Raw genomic sequence first — 14,085 nt, 5'->3', positions numbered from 1 at the left:
CCCCCCCCCCCCCCCCCCCCCCCCCCGGGAGCAAGGAATAACCAGCCTTTTCTGCTTCTGTAAAAAGGCTTCCCGCTACAGGCCCCCCTGCACTACCCTAACCACTGTTCCCGCCTAAAACAACCCCCTCCTCCCCCAGTTTAAACCCACCTACCAGCAGTCAGCATAGCCCTTGGAACCTGACCCTCTGTACTCCCTTATAAAAGCTCTGTAACCCCGCTGCCCGGGAACCCAGAATTTCTAGTGCGTGAACTCGTCTGGGTCCACTAGCATAAAATAAACCCGAGTTCTGCTTCTCTGAGTGTTGCTTTGTTTCTTGCTGGTCTGATTATTTTCCACAATAGTGTAAGCAGAATTAGTTCATATCTCATGTTATATTGGACACAAATTGTTTTAAAATTTAAACAAAATAGAAACCATGTGTAAAGACAGAAGCTAAATATATTTATTTATTTGAAAAAGTCAGCAAGCTTGTATCAGGGAATTGATATTGTAATATCCCAGGAAATACATGAAGTAAAACAAAAAGACATCAACAACATTTGTAAGCATTGTTATTCAAAACAAATCAAGTTAAAGACAGTAAAATATAGGTGGTCAAAGAAAATTTAATTACTAACATGCAATGAAAAGCAGAGTTAAAAAATAGGATTATTAAATGCTCTGCTTTTACCCATTTGAACTACTTAATTAAGTAAAAAAAATGGCAACTTAAAATTTTGGCAACATATAAATTATATGCTTGAATGTGTTCCATCAATGCAACTTATTTTATGTGTAGTTCTATTATATACAGATTAAAATTTAGTTGTAGCAAAGTCTTACACTATTTAAATAAACATCCCTTTACACCCCCCATTAATGTAAATTGCCTTAAAAAGTCATTTGCTTTGATAATTGTAATTTTAGTTAAAGTGGGTCACACCTGTGTTCGAGGCTCACCAGCTGGCAATTTTCTGCACTATGGATGGGAAGATTCTGTAAGTTAATAACTGATAGTTTGAAGAATTGCTATAGATTGTGATCCAAGACCATGATTATCCTTTTTTCTGGAAGGTGGGGCTCTTGGTAAATAAAATATAGACAAAAATAATTTACTTGTATTTCTTTTCCCAAGGAACTAAAACATGAGTTTATGACCACATTCCAAACCAAAATCAAATTGTAAATTTAATATGACAACTTCTACTTTATAATATAATCATAGGCTACTGAAATGGTATAACTAGTCTTTGTCTAAAAAAAGTAATTCAGTAACATTTTATCATGATCACGCTTTCTTTTTGAACACTACAGGTGTTCCAGAAACCTTTGCCAACTCTTTCCCCAATGCATGAGGTTAAATAACTAACTTTAAACAGAATAAACATGTACCAGGAAACTACTGAGATTTATCTGTCCTGACTCCTGGTTTATTCACCCTCAATACAATATTGCAGTCCCAATATCCTGGTGTATTTATTTATTCAATCCTCTCAGTTTCTCTTTCTCTTTGCATACTCTATCTTTCTCAGGATTGAGGATACAACAAATAATGAGGAGATGAAAACTAGTTATAAAATTTCATCTACTAGGCAGGCTAAGGTTATACAGAAGGCTGCATTTTTTAGGTAAGATGTTAAGAGAAGGTATCTCTGAAGAGATTAGAGTTTAAGAGACAGGAGACTAACGGTGAGGAAGAACCCAATGAGAAGGTCTTAAAAAAAGACTTCTGGCAGTCTGAAGAACAAATATACAGACCCCAATGACACAACATGCCTTAACTGTTTAAGGAGTAGCAAAATAGGCTGTGGGTTTGGAAAAGAGGAAACCAGTAGGAGAGTTAGGAAATGAGAAGCTAGGTTATGTGTGGTATAGTGGGCAATGGGAAGGAATTTAGCTTTTATTCTCAGCGGACTGAGAGGCTGAGATGTTATTTTAAGGAGGAAAATAACATGATCTAGTTGGCATTTTAAAAGACACTCCTGGGGCGCCTGGGTGGCTCAGATGTTAAACGTCTGCCTTTGGCTCAGGTCGTGATCCCAGGATCCTGGAATCGAGCCCCGCATTGGGCTCCCTGCTCTGCAGGAAGCCTGCTTCTCTCTCTCCCACTCCCCCTGCTTGAGTTCCCTCTCTCGCTGTGTCTCTCTGTCAAATAAATAAAATCTTAAATTATAAAAAGTTAAAAGACACTCCTATTGTATGAAAATGGACTGTAAGGAAACAGAAGTAGAGGCAGGGAGACAATCAGGAGGGTATTGCTCATGTTTGCATGATAAATATTCTGGTTAGTTAGGGTGCTGGTATATGAGATGTGGAGAAAGAATTGGATGCGAGAGTGTGAAATTCAAACAGACAAGAATTGCTTAGAGACTATGTTGAGATGTAAGGAAAAAAAATAACTGAGTTTTGAGGCAGTGCCATTTATGGAGTTAGGAAATGATGGAAAAGAAATACACGTAGGATAAGTCCATGATGCTTCAACATCCAAGACAGTCAGAGGTAGGATTCTGGAGTACAGGGAGGAGAATTCCACATAGATGGATGTTAGGGATATTAACATCTGTGTCTGGGAGATGCTAAACTTAACAGATTAAGATCTTAAAGATGGGAAGGGCTTATTAAGGAAGGGGAATGAAATCTACACGAGATAGGAGAAATATCAGGAGCATTTGGTATTCTAATGAATGAAGTTCTTCAATCTTCATTTCCTCCTTACAACTACTTTGTATGAGAGAATAGCTATTTTTATAGTTCACTTATCAGAAAAAAATGGAGATTTGGAAAGATATTTGGCATTTCAATTATTAAAAGTTAGTTAATAATAGCAATGGACCTAGAACAATGTGTCTTCTTAGGCCTAGACCAAACACCTCAACTAAAAAGAGAAAGGTCTTAAAATGAAGTTTAAAATCTTATGATAGATTTTTAAGTAGAGAAAATCATTTTAGCTATCAGCAGACCTTAGTAAAAGCTTACATTTATAGCCTTTGAACAAAGTACTTAAGTTTTATAGATGATATATGCCTTTCCCAAAAGAGAGAAAGAAACCTGCAGCTCATCTTTCTTTTTAGTCCAGGGTCAATATGTTTGAAACATTTCAGTATGAAAAGTGGCTGTTCTATAATATACATTAGTATAATTAAGAGTAGACAAAAGTAGGATTACTTATTTCATAGACCAAATTCCACAGGGGACTAGAAGATAGAAATAGTAATGTTAAACATTTTTAAAAATATGAGTAGGTCAATAGATTTCCCAAGAAGTATTCATATTTGGTAGAGATCAAAGGAGAATTTAAACCACCAAACAGGACTTATTTTTTTTAAATCTAAGTAACATTTTTTATCATAATTAGTTTCTCCTAAAATATCAATGATGCAAAATAGCTATTATTGTTTTAAATTATTTAAAACTTAAACAGAATTCTTTAATATGAAAAAATGGGACAATTAGAAAAGTAAGTCATTCACTATCATTTATCACATCTACAAATCTGATAGATTTGTATTATTTTGTATTGTTAGGTCTATGTCTACATCTAATTTTTAAATATAATTTTGATGGCAGTTCTATAAATATATTTACCACCACCATAGTTTCAAAGTTTATAAATTCCTGAGTTTATCTTAGATGGTCTTTTTTTAATAAAAAAATAATGTTGCATGTACTTCTTTTCTGCAGCTGTAGAATTTCTATACATTCTTCCAACAGTTGTAGAACTGGGTTCATTTTCCTTTGTATTGAATGGTGTATATAAGAAGCTCAAGTCTAGTGTATGAATTCCCACCTCCACCCTCCGTCACAGAAATATCTTTTTTTTTTTTTTTGAAAGTCAAAAAATTAGCTCTATGCATCCTGGAGGTTTTAGATCGGAATCATTTTCTTGGAGCGAAGTACCTTTTCTCCCACTGTAAATGAAAATTTTCCCTCATTAGAGGCAAATATTCTAGTAGCATAGAAGGTTTTAATGTGAATTCTTTGTGAATTCTAATATATATTTTTTTATAATTCGTAAGTACCAATAATCCTTACGCTGTATTGATACTTGGGGGTTTTGTTAGCTGTTTTAAAAATTGTTATTTTATTCTGAATTCTTTGTAATTTTAATTAAGGTGCCCTGGATAAAGCTTCTGGAATTCTGTTCTATGCAGGTCAGAGTGAATTAGGTTATAGAACACCCCTTTAAGATATAAAAATGTCAATATGCTCACTACTGAACACAGTATACATCAGTGATTAACAAATAGCATGTTATAAGCTTCCAAGTTAGTGGCAAAAACAAAAACAAAAAAACCCCACAGGCACTCCTGGTTAGAGTTGCACTAGTTTCAATATTAATTAATTTCTTGGGCTCCTGGGTGGCTCAGTCAGTGAAGTGTCTGCCTTCGGCTCAGGTCATGATCTCAGGGTCCTGGGATCGAGTTCCACATTGGGCTCCCTGCTTAGTGGGGAGTCTGTTTCTCCCTCTACCTCTTCCACTGCTTGTGATCTCTTTTTCTCTCAAATAAATAAAATCTTTAAAAAAATAATTTCTCCATATACATGTTAGATATATAAATATATAAGTCAAAAGCTGAATTCTACCCAAGCTGCCTTTTTTTTTTTTGAAAAATGAAAAATAAGTGATTACACTTATTTTGCTGCCCTTTAAGACTATGAGTTTAAGTTATATATGTGTGAAAATATATGCCCACACAATAGGGAAAGGGGAGAGATAACTGAACCCTGGGAAGAAAACAACTAAGGTAAATTCTTTCTGGGACCCATGGGTTTCCGATCCCTGAGTTGAATGAATGAGTAGAACAATTTCATAGTATGGGCAAATTCTCACAGATACAACTTTTACTAATGTGGAGTAAAAATGGAATATATGTAATCATACTTCTTAATACCCTTTTCTTCCCTGAATTAATTGGTTCCTTTAGGGTTATTTTTGTTTGTATTGTTTTTGTGTTTGTTTTTACCACCTTTATTCATCCCTTTGTTCTGATGGCCCTTAATCTTTTAATCTTGATTGCCTTCTCATATTTAGGAATAAAGGATCAATTTGATTAATGCTAGTAGATAGTATCTCTTTCATGGTTATAACGAAGTCCTACCCTAGATGAATAAACACAAAGGCTTCCTCAGAGGGTTCACAGACAAGCTGCCCACACATCAGATACAAGAAAGAATTTTATTCCAAGTACACAACCCTCACTCCTGGGTACCTAATCTCCTATTTAGATTTATCAGGTTAATGTGAAACTATCTTATGGATTCAACCATTCTTGCTATTATGGGTATCCGCTATTGCTGTATATAAAGGAGATAAGCAATTGATGAGGCTGAATCTAACAACATATCTACAGGAAGTTCTTCATTTACTGTCCTAATGATTTTGTGAATGAAACTGTTTAAATTTCCTCTTCAGATTGTTTGTTGCTCGTTTATAGAAATATTTTTTATACTGATTCTATATCATAAGTGTTCAATTTGTTTCAGTTATTTTTATTGTGAGTTCCTTTGGATTTTCTATGTTACCATACAATTTGCAAATAAGGACAGTTACTTCTTTCTAAGACAGATTATAATATGAATTCTTAATTTCTTTCATTTTAATTTCCTTCCTATTGTACTTGCTGATTTGTAGGACAATGTAGATTATAGGTGGTCAGAGACTTAATAGCAAAAATGAGGGATTTTCCTTTAAGTTAGATGTAAACTAAATTTTTTGCAGGTTCCTTTTATTAATTTTCAGTCTTCATTTGGTGAGAATATGTATCATTCATGGATGTGAAATTTGTCAGCTACTTTTGCTGAACATATTGAAATGATCATGTGGTTTTCATCCTTTATTCTTTTAGTATGAAGTTTTACATTGATTCAGATGTTACATCAAATTTGCATTCCTGGGATAATCCTTTTTGATAGTGCTATTGTTTAACCTTTTATACATTGTTGAACTTGGTTTGTCCTTATTTTGAGCATGTGTTTCCATGCTCATGAGAGATAGTGATCAAAAACTTTTGTTTAATTTATCTTTCATTGGTATCAAATTAACACTGGTTTTAAGGAATGAGTTAGAAAATATTTCCCACCTCTGTTTTCTGAAAGAATTTGTGAAGGATTGGTGTCATATCTATTTGTTTTTGGTAGAACTCAATAGAGAAAACCCTCTGGCCCCAGTTTTTTTGTTTTGTTTTGTTTTGTTCTTTTAATATAATGGAACAATTCCTTTCAAAAGACCCAAAAGTTAGCTGAATATCCCCTCCACAAAGGATACAAGGGTCCCATCATATCATAAAGGATAAGCAGTGATGCAGTCTTGCCAAAAGCCTCACCCTGAGTTTAGTAGCCCACAATTGGGAGAAATCTTACAAATAGAGCTTATGCCTGAGGGTTAAGAGGTTCATGCCACACATCAGGCATCCCAACCCTTGGGACAAGCACAAGAAGACAAGCCCCCAAAACATCTGGCTTTGGGGGGGGGGGAAATCAATGGAACTTATATGCAGGAGACCCTTAGAGCTATAGGAAATGCAGATTCTGTTTTCAGAGGGCTTTCATCCTGATTCACCCAGAGAGCTAGCACAAAAGCAGCAGTTTGAAAACATCTAGGCTATATATGAAGGAGATTGATTTGTTAATACTAAAGCATCTGCTGGAGGGAAGAAGCCTTCTGGGACCCTATCAGGTGAAAGAGGTACTGGTGGGCACTGGTGTGTGTGTGTGTGTGTGTGTCAATTTTGTCTTCTCCCTGTAACCTGCTAGTGCCAGCAGACACAGCCTGTCCCATGCTCACTGGAGGCCCTGCTAAAGTAAGAGGGCATGCCCTGTCCCTGTGCTTACAGCAGCAGCCCACACAGGTTGATACCCCTTCAGTGCCTGGATCTGGTGGCCAGGTGGTCTTGCATTTCTGAGTCCAACAGATCTGAAACCATCCAAGAGACAATTCTTGGCAGGCTCCTACCCCCAAGGTACTGCACGGATGGACAGAAACACACCCCCAGTCTTGCTATGAAAGACCTAAAGCTTCAGCCTGAGGGTCAGGCTTCAGGTTTATCACACTATGGAAGTACTCTCGGGGAACATAAGTTAGAGGACGCCATCTTTGTTCTCTCCCTTGGCTTCTTTACAGCTTGCCAGTGCCTTCCAGAAAGGAGCTCATTCACTAACCTGGAGCCCCCCATTTTTTTTTTTTTAATTGTTGCCAAGGGGACACCTGCAGATCTGGTCTAGAAGCTAGCAGGGTTTATGATTATGGTCACATAGGACTGTATATATTTGCCTACTTTGCTGCCTGAGGTTCCAGCTTCCAATCAGCCTAAAACTAGGTACTGACTGAGATCCTACAATAGATACTCAAAAGATAATGAGAGAGGAATCTAAGCATTATACTAAAGAAAGCCATTAAACCAAAAGAGAAAAACTTCAAAATAGGCAAAGAACAATTAATAAAATGGCATTAAGTATATATCTATTAACTCCTTTAAATGTAAATGGAGTAAATTCCCCAAAGAACAGAATGACTCAATGGATATAAAACAGACAAACAAACATGTATATGCTTCCTAAAAGAGACTCATTTCATATGTAAGGACACACAAAGACAAAGTAAAGAGATAAAAAAGTAGGTTTCATGACAATAAAAAAGATGGGATAGCCATACTTAGGTCAAACAAAATTAGACTTTAAATAGATTGTATTAAAAGCCAAAGAAGGGCATTACATAGTGACAAAGAAGTCAGTCCAATAAGAAGCTATAACATTTGTGAATATTTAATGTGCTCAACATTGGATCACCTAAATAAACAAAGCAAATATTATAAGACCTAGAGGGAGAAATTGACAGCAATAGTAGGGGACTTCAATACTGTACTTATATCAATAAATAGATCCAGACCAATAAACAAACAAGGAAACGGACTTAAACACATTAGACCAGATGGACTTTATACATAGAATATTCCATCCAAAAGTGGCAGAATACACATTCCTCTCAAGCGCACATGGAACATATTCCAGGATAGGTCATGTGTTAGGTCACAAAACAAGTGCCAAATTTAAGAAGACTGAAATCCTCTCAAGCATTTTTTCCAACCACAAGAGTATAAAACTAGAAGTCAACAAGAAGAAAACTAGAAAATATTATGTAGAAATTAAACATACTATCAAACAAATGGGTCAAAGAAATCAAAGGAGAAATCAAAATGTACCTTGAGAAATATAAAAATGGGAATCCAAGATACCAAAATCTGTGGGATACAGCAAAAACAGTTCTAAGAAGTTCATAGTAATACAGGCCTACATCAAAGAAGGAAAATCTCAAACAACCTAACCCTACACCTAACGGAACTTAAAGAACAAGCAAAGCCAAAATTTAGTAGAAGGAAATTATAAAGATCAGAGTGGAAATAAACGAAATAGTGACAAAAAAGGCAATAGAAAAGATCAATGAAATTAAATTTCCTTCTTTGTGAAGGTGAAATTGATGAACCTTTAGCTACATTAAGAGAACTCAAATGAAAGAAATGAAATAGGAAAACTCAGAATTAATATCACCAAAGTACAAAGCATCATGAGAGACTACTACAAATGATTATATGCCAAAAAACTGGACAACCTAGAAGAAATGGATAAATTCCTGGAAACATACAATCTTCTAGACTAAATTAGGAATAAACAGAAAATCTGAATAGACCAATCACTGGCAAGGAGATTGAATCAATAATCAAAAACCTCTCAAACTAAAGTCCAGGACCAGACAGCTTCACTTGTGAATTCTACCAAACATCCACAGAAAAATTAGTATCAATTCTTCTCAAACCCTTCCAAAAAAATTGAAAAGGAAGAACCACTTCCAAAGTCATTGTCATTTTACAAAGCCAACAATACCCTAAAAACAATTTAAAAAAAAAAAAAAAAAAAAAAAAAAAAAAAAAAAATTACAGGGCCAATATGAATGATGAATGATGAATATAGATGCAAAATCCTCAACAAAATATAAGTGAGCTAAGTTAAAAAAAATTAAAAAAAAGGGGCCCTTGGCTGGCTCATTCAGTAAATCATGTGCATCCTGATCTCAGGGTCATGAGTTCAAACCCACATAGTGTAGAGGTTCATCAAAAATAAAATAAACAACAACAGCAACACAAAACAAAGAATATCTTGGAATACATTTAACCAAAAAAGTGATGATCTATACTCTGAAAATAAGACACTGATGAAAAATATTGAAGACACAAATAAGTGGAAATATATTCTATGCTTATGGATTGAGATTGTAATTGTTAAAATGTTCATATACTCAAAACAGTCTGCAGATTCAATGCAATCCTTATCAAAATTTCAATGACCTGTCACAGAACAAGAATAGTCCTAAAATTTGTATGTAATCACAAAAGATGCCAAATAACCATTTTGAGAAAAAAATAAAGCTAGAGGCATCATGCTCCCTGATTTCAAACTATATTACAAAACTCCAGTAACAGGAACAGTCTGTTTTTAGCATAACACAGGTACTTAGATCCATAAAATAGAGTCCAGAAATAAACTTATGCACATGTGATCAACTGATTTACAACAAAGGAGGTTAGGTTCTACAATGGGGAAAGGACTGTCTCTTTGATAAATGGTGCTAAGAAAACTGGACAGCCACTAAATTCAACACACAAAAGAATGAAACTGGAACACTTATCTTACATCATACACCAAAATTAACTCAGTATGAATTAAAGACAAATATAAGACCTGAAACCATAAAATCCCCAGAAGAAAATATTGGAACTAAGCTCCTTGACCTTGGTCTTGGTAATAATCTTTTGGATCTGATTTCAAAGGTAAGAACAATACAAGCAAAAATTTAAAAAAAAAAAACAAACAAAAAAAACGGGACTTTATCAAACTGAAAAGTTTCTACACATAAAAGAAACCATGAATGAAATGAAAAGTCAACCTACTGAATGGGAGAAGTTATTTCCAAATCATATCTGAAAGAAGGTTAATATCCAAAATATATGAAGAACTAATCTAATAACCAAAAAGCAATCAGATTTAAAAATGGGTAGAGGATCTGAATATACATTTTTCAAAAATGACCTACAAATGGCCAACACAAAAAAATACTCAACAGCACTACTCAAGGAAATGCAAATCACAAGATATTATCTCACACTTGTTAGAACAGTTATTATCAAAAAGAAAAAATGGCAACTGTTGGCCAGAATGTGGGAAAAAGGAAACCCTTGAGCACTATTGGTAGTTATGTAAATTGATGCAACACTATGGAAAATGGTATAGAGATTCTTCAAATAAATGTGGTAATCATTTCAAAATGTTTTCAAATATTGAATATTTATGTTGTACAGATGAAATTATTACATGCCAATTATATACCAATTTAAAAATTTAAATAGAAAAAAGTGAGTTGGAAAGGGCTTCTCCGATGGTTTCTTTCTAAATATGCTTCTCACTTTTTAAACAAGACACAGAGCTAGTTCAAATGATTTCTATTTATACTATGCCATAATTTTTTTTTTTTTTTTTTAACATACATATATTGGCTCAATGTTTCCCCTAAGAGGTCTAAAGGCCAGATAGGGAAAACATCTACTCAGATTTCACCTTAGTCTACGTGATGTGTCTATATTTGACCACCTCTTTCCCCTGGGACTCATCTTCAGTAGGTGGGCATTAGTTTTTTCAAGAGAAATAAGATTTATCTTCCCCTCATTCTTACTTCTATTCCCTATTGTAAAGGGAATTGTCCTCCTTTTATTCGAAGTGTAACTAGCATAATCTTCCCACAACACAAAGATCAGGTTCTAGATGAAGGCAAAAGGCTATCAGGGAAATAAAATATTTCCAAGGAGAAACATTAGTTTAGAGGTATTTCAAAATATTCTCCTTATTAAGAATTATTATGTTGAAAAAAACCTAATCACTGTATGAAACAAAAGTCACCATTTTTGAGAGATTATTCTTGGCCATGCTCTAATAAAAATGATTTACAATTTCCATTTTCATATGAAACTCTATTAAACAGTCTTAGTAATCTGTAGCAAAATGTAACAGTTAAGTCATTATGGGAGGTCAAAGTAAATTTTATGCAACTATTCACTATTAACAATAAAAGCAACTGTGGTGTATACACACAGACTTGGGCAGATGTGTGCAGGCCCGCCAAAACAAGAATTGTTTCTAGGAGTTAATGGTCATTTGCTTTAAATAGTGGTAGTTAAGGTAGAATTACAAAGGAAGCTTTATATTCGGTCACAAAGTGTTTTGACTATTTGGCTAAGGGTAATGCATTTTTTTAAGTTATTGCTTTTCTGCTTTATTTTGCAAATAATTTTTAATTTAGAGCCCATTTGAGCTCTCTTGTAATTCTTTCTCACGTACCTGGATTGTATTGAGATTTCTTGAGTTACAAACAAAAGGATGGAATTACATCTAATATGCTAGGATTTATATATAACCCAAATCTTAAAGATTACAGTACTCACAAGACTGAGAAAATCATAGTTCATGATTTGCTTTAGTAAGCATGGTTTCCAGAAAGTGTTGGAGAAAAAAAAATAGGTCCAATGAATGAAGTACTGGAGGTGATCAAAAGAGTCAGCAAGTCAGCAATGGTGGTTTGAAGAGATGCATAGCAATATTGTTTTTTGTTTTTTTTTTTTTTTCCTTTTGAGGTAAATGGATAGTTTGCTTATTATGATAGAGAAGCCTTGATATATGTATAATGAAATAATGGAATACATATAACAAAGATAGAATAAAGAAACGTGTGGGCGCCTGGGTGGCTCAGTTGGTTGAGCGACTGCCTTCAGCTCAGGTCATGATCCTGGAGTCCCCGGATCGAGTACTGCATCCGGCTCCCTGCTCAGCAGGGAGTCTGCTTCTCCCTCTGACCCTCCCCCCTCTCATGTGCTCTCTCTCTCTCATTCTCTCAAATAAATAAAATCTTAAAAAAAAAAAAAAAGAAAGAAAGAAATGTGAAAAGTAAACTGGTAAAAAAAAATATCCTGTGTGCTTCTATGGTAATTTTTACAACTGTAATCAAAAGATTATTATATTCTATTTTGATGTTTACCCTACTATAATATAAACTGCATTATATCTATCTTGTAAACTTTTATATTCTCATTGTCTAGCATAGTAGCACTCAGTAAATATTTGGAGAAATTTATGTAAGTTTTGTAAAGAAATACAAAGGACTAAGAACCATAAAATGCATGGCTATTAATCCTAGACTAAAGAGAATACCCTTCTTCCACTAAAACTCAAGATCAGGATGAGGCAAGTACAAATAATTTGGGATTGTGATTGACGTGTTAGGCATTTCAAAGCTGACTGCTCTATTTTCACTGTAACTTTGAATATAAGAACTCTCCTGAAGAAGATTGAAAAGTTGCAAAGGTAATGTAATTCAGTGATGCAATGTAATTTTTTAAAGCAGATATAAGCAACGTGAAGTTGAGTCCAACAAAAATAATATGTGACATTCAATTCCAATTGTGCCAATATTAAGGGATTTATTAGTACATTGTTCTATGCTTTCATAAATCATACTGGTTTACTAAATATCTGCTACATTGATTGTAACAAAGTACTCCTATAACTCATCCAGAATGGATTGGATGTTCCTCCAAAGCAGAAACCATTTTATAATCTTCTCTATAGATTAAAAAAAAATCTAGAATGGTAATAAACACTCTTAGGAAATGCCCACCCAATAAACATTTATAATTACTAAATCAAGTAGGAAGAAACACAAATATCATTTTGAAGATTGATAGGTACTAGATGACTTTCAAACGACCTCAAACATCTAAGGTGAGGACGAATACAACACCTTCAAGTTTTCTAATTGTTTCAGCTTGAACAGTGGAATTCATTAATCAGGTAATTAGTATGTATTTCTTACTGACTTCTTTAAGGCATGGGCAAAAATCTTATTATATATGTGAAGTATGTCAATTTCCCAGCCCACTAAAAATAATAATTATAGTTTATCCTTGCAGAATCTTTGATTCAAGTGTGACTTTGAAATTGACTTTAATCACAGGCTAACGGAGAAAAATAAGTAAAACATGTATAGAAGTGCATGTCCAAATCAGGTGATAATAAGTGTAACTAGCACTTACTGAGTCTTTACTATATTAAAGTTACTATGATAATCCCTTCATGTCTTCTGCATACAACTCTCTCAAGACTCTGAACTGGGTCCAGGTATGATCTAGAGGTCTTTTCATTCCTTTGGGAGCAGTATCCACCCAAGACATTTTTTTGGCATCATGGATAGCAGAAGCACAGGAGAATAAGTAAACCCATAGAAATATATAAATGCTCTGGTTTCATCACATCTGCCTATACCTCATTGGCTGAATTTTAGTACATGTCAAGCCCAAATAATGGGCTATACACTATGCACAAAAGGTATACACTGCCCAAAAGAATGTTTTTGCGGTGGGGGGAAAGAGTATTTACTGAATAATAATCTGTTACACATTGGAATGCATGAAAGTACACAGTTATAGATAAGACTGGATCAGACAGGGAATGTTAAAAGTCTGGCTAAAGAAAATGCAAGTGACTTCATAATTCAGTCATTTTCAATTATAATGTGGTATCAGGCAGAGTCCCTGCAGGGGACAGATGGCACATGAAATTTTATAATTTAGGAAAAGTTTAAAAAGAGAAAATTTACAAGATAGAGAGGGAGACAAACCATAAGAGACTCTTAGCTATAGGAAACAAACTGAGGGTAGCTAGAAGGGAGGCAGGTGGGGGAATGGGGTAACTAGGTGATGGGCATTAAAGAGGGCACATGATATAATGAGCACTGAGTGTTGTATGCAACTGATGAATTCTTGAACTCTACCTCTAAAACTAATAATACACTATAAGCTGGTTAATTGAATTTAAATAAAATTTTAAAAATAGATATAATAAGGGTGCAAACTACAAAGGATTGTGCAATAGTTTGGTACTAGCAAAGGAGGGCTCTGGTGACATCCCTCATCTCAAGAGACAAGTGGGGGAGCCATGGCAGCAACACATTGATGAACTATATCCAAACAATTGACCAAACAAGCTGTGCTCTTGGATCTAGGCAGT

Source organism: Mirounga leonina, unplaced genomic scaffold (genome assembly GCF_011800145.1).
Source record: "Mirounga leonina isolate KUSES-001 unplaced genomic scaffold, KU_Mleo_1.0 Mir_95, whole genome shotgun sequence".
NCBI lineage: Eukaryota > Metazoa > Chordata > Mammalia > Carnivora > Phocidae > Mirounga > Mirounga leonina.
Note: the sequence above shows the minus strand (reverse complement) of the source record.